The sequence below is a fragment of the Lactuca virosa genome, chromosome 7, assembly GCF_052849685.1.
Source record: "Lactuca virosa cultivar CGN04683 chromosome 7, Lactuca_virosa_CGN04683_v6, whole genome shotgun sequence".
NCBI classification, from domain to species: Eukaryota; Viridiplantae; Streptophyta; class Magnoliopsida; order Asterales; family Asteraceae; genus Lactuca; species Lactuca virosa.
In genome coordinates, this window is record NC_136432.1 from 164,809,027 (window position 1) to 164,815,660 (window position 6,634).

Consider the following 6,634-nt stretch of genomic DNA (forward strand, 5'->3'; position numbering starts at 1 on the left):
CACCAAACCGGCTCAGCCAGTCCATACCTACAATCATGCAAACATCCTCCATGGGAATAGGGATCAGATCGATCAGATAAGGCACCCTGAAGATCTCCAAAACACAACCCTCATATACTGGTGACACAAAAAACCTGTGTTCGTTGGCGATAGAAACCCGCAACAGGCACTCTAACACCCTAATAGGCATATCAAACTCTCTACTGAACGATCGAGATACAACGGACTGACTCACACCCGAGTCAAACAACACAAGAGCAGGTAAAGAGTTCATTAGGAATGTACCTAACATAGGCACATATAAGCATAACACCAAACATAATCAACAAGATAATGGATAGAAACATACCAGTCACAACATCTGGAGCTACACTGGCCTACTCGGCAGTGAGATGGAAAGCGCGACCTCGATCCCTCGGGGGCTCCACCCTACCCTGACTCCCATCTGTGATCCTCAAAGTAGTCGGCACTGGAGCCTGCGCCGGCCTAGCAGCAAGCAAGGGGTAGTTGGCCTTCACATGGCCAACCTGGTCGCAATGGTAACAAATCCTGGAGCTGAGTGTTGGGGCCTGTTGGCGGCAATCGCTCACCATATGGCCCTGCCGACCACAATTATGGCACCCAGAAGATGATCGGCAAGCACCCTTATGAACCTTGCCACACTTCCCACAAGTGCAGGCCTTCCGACCCCCATATCCGATATCAGCGGCCTTGAACCGCTTTGGCGCAAGCTGCGACTGCACCGGGGCCGGTCACTGCTCTCTCGTATGGAGCTTCATCTCAATCTCACGCCGCCTGGTGTCCTCCTGCAAAACAAACAAGGAACCATAGCGTTGGGTGGGTACAAATTCCAGATCTCCGTCATGAGCATGCTCAAGCAACGGGTCATCTGAGCCTGCTCAGAAGCAGCAAACTCAGGACAAAACATGGCCCTCTTCGTGAACATCTTGGTGATCTTCGTCACCGTTTCCGTCCCCTGCCACCTCTCACGCTCCACCAGCGACACATATCTAGAGCGGAACATCTTCGAGAACTGCTCCCAAGACAGAGCAGCTCTCTGCTCAGAAATAAATTTAACAACTAGAAACGAAAATAATGTATCTTAATTTTTTTTGTTAAATTGATTTAAAGAATAACTAGATAAACAAAATAAATATAAAAGACAAAATCAAAATAAACTAAATTCAACAACTAGAAGCAGTTAAAACAAAAACTCACCGACAATTTAAAAAATCGAAATTATAATTATTAATTAACTACTTAAAAAATATATATATTTTTTATTTTATTAAACAAAAAAAACTAATTAAAAAAAAAATGATTTTTAATAAGAAAAACACATTTGAAAAATGAAATAAATAAATATATATATATATATATATATATATATATATATATATATATATATATATATATATATATATATATATATATATATATACAAAAAAGTTAAAATAGATAAAGAAAAATGATTTTTAAAATTTTTTTTAAAGAAAAACTATTTTATAATAACACATTTTTTTTAAAACTGATCAAGATAATCTACACAAATGAAACAAGGTAAGATTGACATTTTGCTTCCCAATCACAATGACACATATCTTGTGATATTGATTGAAATCAAATATAGCTCAATACATATCTATAGAAGGGAAACGGACAACAAGCTGTGCCGCTAGCTCTTTCTAGATGAGAAAACTAGTTCTTTTGAAAACATCTGTTGATCTAGGAGATATAATGTGACATCCCCAAAATCTCGGCCAAAAAAGACCGGTTTTATTTATTCTTTTAAAAATATTTTCAGAGTAAATCTTTTTCTTTTATTCAAAAGAGTTGCGGAATTTGTCCCAAAACAAAATATGATAAAATAAAGTTTATCAAAGCAATTTATCAAAGATGCATAATCTTTTTATAACAATATTCGGGATGTCATGTTCCGATAAACAGACCAAAAGCATAAACAAATATTACAAGCAATACAACAGTTGAATTCATATAAAGGCTCATAAACAAAACAACTTGATGATTCATCCATCTTATGCCCTTGCGCCACTTCCTGTAATACAAATAAACTGAGCGGGTCAGGCTTGGGAGCCTGGTGAGCATATAGGGTTTTCAACCCGCAACAAATAATTATATTTAATTTTTTTTACCGACCAACAATAACCCGATTACCCATTCCCGTTATCCTCACTTTACGTCCCTAAAATAACATCTATCTAAAGGGACCTAATCTAGGAAAGTTCATCGGGACGGACATTACTGCTAAGGGGTTTCCTCAACAATAGATGTCCTAAAGGCAACCATGTGGGGGAGTAGAGTACACCGGTGAACACGTCGTTCACAACACCTACAGGTTATGAGCCTGCTAGTGTTCCACTGGACTGCCTAGAAGAGTCCGTGGTCGTCATCCATACTCCGCTAGATGACTAGATCAACAACAACATCGAGGCCTCTCATCTGTTTATCACACATCAACTATCTACCCATGTTCTACCCAACATATTAGTAGATAAAAATATATATTTTTATGCATAGTTTTAAAACCTGTAAAGCATGTTCATTTAATATATATTCCACATAACAAATAAGGCACACACATATAACACATATTTCATAGATAATATATCATATATATGAGATAGAAGAAAGTGAATATACATTCACACATATAACAACCAAATATACACATCACACAAATTTTATAATAAATACTTCATAATATGCGTTAGAAGAACCACTCACTTGTTCAGAAGATAACCGGACAGCACTACGACTTGTAGAAGTAGTATTCCTCGGTAGTCCTGGAAGATCTTCACAAAAAAAACGAGCTTCTCGCGAGCAGAGCTTCGGCTCGAGAGTTGCACTTCTCGGGATCCTCGGGGCTTCAAAACTTGCTTCGGGGCTCGGGAATAATATTGGCACGCAAACCAAGGCAAAATCTAGAGAGAAAGAATGAAGAATGGCAAGGAAATATGGCTGATCTCGGTCTCTATTTATAGGGGCTGGAAACCCCGATTACGCTGGGCGTAACTTCAAGTACGCTGGGCGTACTCAGTACGTTGGGCGTAATCTCAAAGTACGCTGGGCGTACACGGCGTCACTGCATACGTCACCTAACAGTACTCGATTAGTTGTCAGCTCCTTTTCCTTTTCTCCGGTGTAAAGTAGATTCCTCCGGTCGAATAATAAATAGATAATTAAAAATAAATATTAATTATTTTAAAAACTTTGGAAATTCATATCTTCTTCATATGAACTCCGTTTTCGACGTTCTTTATATCCACGCGTAGGCGGGAACGTAATCTACAACTTTCGTTTAGACTCCGTCGGCTAATTTTGAATTTATTTTAACAGTTATATTTTTAACAGGCCGGGATAGGATTAGTCCGTTAAAAATTCATAACTTCTTCATCCGACGTCCGTTTTCGTCTGTCTTTTTACCGTTGCATTACTATTAACGAGATCTTCAATTCTCGTTTAGGTTGTGTCGGCTAAAAACCGCTCGATCTCAAATCGAGTATTTGGGCTGTATACCACTAAGCTGAAACTTAGAAAAATCATAACTTCCTCATATGAAGTCAGATTTTGGGCATTCTTTTTATGCACGCTTTCGGTTTAACGAACTCTACGACTTTCGTTTAGATCGCTAAGGCTAAAACTCGCTTTATCGTAAATTCACTATTTACGCTTCCCGGTATCGTGTCGGTTCCGTCGTGAAACTTCGTCGGGTCATAACTTCTTCGTTATAACTCGGATTTTGGCATTCTTTATATATTCGGAAACCTCGTCACGACCACTACCACATCCTTCATAGATATCGGGTTTATCTAACATTTCATTTTGACGCTTATTTTTATTCTTTATTAATTATACATTTATAATTAAATAATAAACACATAAATTCACATAATTCACAAAATACTCAAATATTTCATTTTAATTACATCAAAAGAGTTACAATAGTTGACCTAGACTATTACATCGTCTAAAAATGCTTAGCCCCGAAACCCGGGCGTTACAATTCTCTCCCCCTTAGGATGATTCCGTCCCGGAATCATGCGTCAGCAAACAGATGCGGATAGCGACTCATCATGTCATCCTCTGTTTCCCAAGTGAGATTCGGCCCATTTGAATGTTTCCATCGGACTAGCACTAAGTCGACCATCTTGCGTCGTAACTTCTTAATCTTACGGTCAACAATTGCCTCGGGCTCTTCGATTAGCCTCTTATTCTCATCCATTCTTAACTCCGAGATCGGAATTATGTCGGGAACTTCTCCCGTGAATTTCCTCAGATAACATACATGGAAGGTGTTATGAATACCATCGAGTTCTTCGGGCAATTCCAGCTTGTAAGCTTGGTTCCCAATCTTCTGAAGAACTTTGAACGGTCCAATAAACCTTGGACTCAGCTTTCCTCGTTTCCCGAATCGTATAAGTCCTTTCCACGGTGAGACTTTAAGCAAAACGGAATCCCCAACTTCGAAGGTCATCGGTCGTCTTTTCTTGTCAGCATAGCTCTTCTGACGATCCTGAGCTGCTAACATCCTTTCCTTTATCACCTTCAGTTTCTCAGCAGTCTCATGGATTATCTCGGGGCCCATAAACTGCTTTTCTCCAGCCTCAAGCCAACAAGAAGGCGTACGACACTTTTGTCCATACAAAGTTTGATAAGGTGCCATCTTGATGCTCGAGTGGAAACTGTTGTTGTAGGAAAATTCTACCAAAGGTAAGTGCTCATCCCAGTTACCTTGGAACTCGAGGGTACATGCTCTCAACATATCTTCAAGTGTTTGAATCGTTCTTTCACTCTGACCATCAGTCTGCGGATGGTAAGCTGTACTCAGACATAACTTCGTACCCAATTCCTCTTGTAGACTTCTCCAAAACCTTGACGTGAAACGACTATCACGATCCGATACAATTGTTAGAGGAACACCGTGAAGTCTCACAATTTCCTTCACGTAAGCATTTGCAAGCTTATCCATAGACCACCTTTCATTGGCAGCTATGAAGTGTGCACTCTTTGTGAAACGATCCACGACCACCCAAATCATGTCGTGACCGTTCTTCGTCCTGGGTAGTTTAGTCACAAAATCCATGGTGATGTCTTCCCATTTACCCATGGGTACAGGTAAGGGTTCTAAACTCCCATATGGTTTCTGATGTTGTGCCTTAACTCTTGCACAAGTTACACACTCGGCCACATATTTTGCAACGTCGAGCTTCATCGTCGGCCACCAGTAGTAGGGTTTTAGGTCCCTATACATTTTAGTGCTACCGGGATGAATCGAGTACATGGTCTTGTGAGCTTCTTCCATCAGAAGATCTCTTATTCCTCCAGTCTTAGGTACCCAAATCCGATCTTGGAATACCTTTAGTCCTTGACTGTTTGTACCGAACACTATTGTTTTTCCCAAACGTTCTTCTTTTCGGTCACTCTTCTCTGAAGCTTCTTCTTGAGCTTCCTTGATACTTTCCACAATGGTCGAGACAATTTCTATTCTCAACGCTCTTGGCCTTTTTCTTTCAAGGTTGACTTTTCGATTGAGAGCATCAACGACAACGTTTGCTTTACCGGGGTGGTAAAGTATCTCACAGTCATAGTCCTTGAGTAATTCTAGCCAGCGTCGTTGCCTCATGTTCAATTCTTTCTGATTAAAGAGATATTGGAGACTCTTATGATCGGTGAAAAGTTTGCACTTCGTGCCATAGAGGTAATGCCTCCATATTTTTAGAGCGAAAACTACCGCCGCCAACTCCAAGTCATGAGTCGGGTAGTTCTTTTCATGTTCCTTCAACTGTCGAGACGCATATGCGATCACCTTTTCTCTTTGGGTCAAAACACAACCCAACCCAACACCAGACGCATCACTATAAACAGCGAAGTCTTCAACTCCATTGGGTAGAGAAAGTATCGGTGCCTCGCATAGTTTCTTCTTTAGCTTCTCGAATGCTTCTTTATGCTTATCACTCCAAGCATAGGTAGCTCCTTTGTGGGTTAACGCTGTTAATGGACTAGCGATTGAAGAAAATCCTTGGATAAACCTTCGGTAATATCCGGCTAATCCCAAAAAGCTTCGGATCTCCGTGGGACTTTTTGGTTGTTCCCACTTCATTACCGCTTCAATCTTTGCTGGATCGACCATTATCCCTTCTTGGTTGACCACGTGACCCAAGAATTGGACTTCTCAAATCCAAAAATCACATTTGGAGAATTTAGCATACAGCTTCTCCTTCTTCAAGACTTCTAACACTTCCCGCAAGTGTCTACCATGCTCTTCTTGGCTTTTCGAGTAGATGAGAATGTCATCTATGAACACTATCACGAATTTATCGAGGAATGGTTTACAAACCCTGTTCATCAGATCCATAAATGCTGCTGGAGCATTAGTTAGTCCAAACGACATAACCAAGAACTCGTAGTGTCCATATCTCGTTCTGAACGCAGTCTTCTCAATATCCTGATCTCTCACCTTCAGTTGATGATATCCTGACCTAAGATCGATCTTTGAGAAATAACTTGAACCTTGCAGTTGATCAAACAGGTCATCAATCCTTGGCAACGGATATCTATTCTTTATTGTTGCCTTGTTCAGCTCTCTGTAATCAATACACATTCTCATACTTCC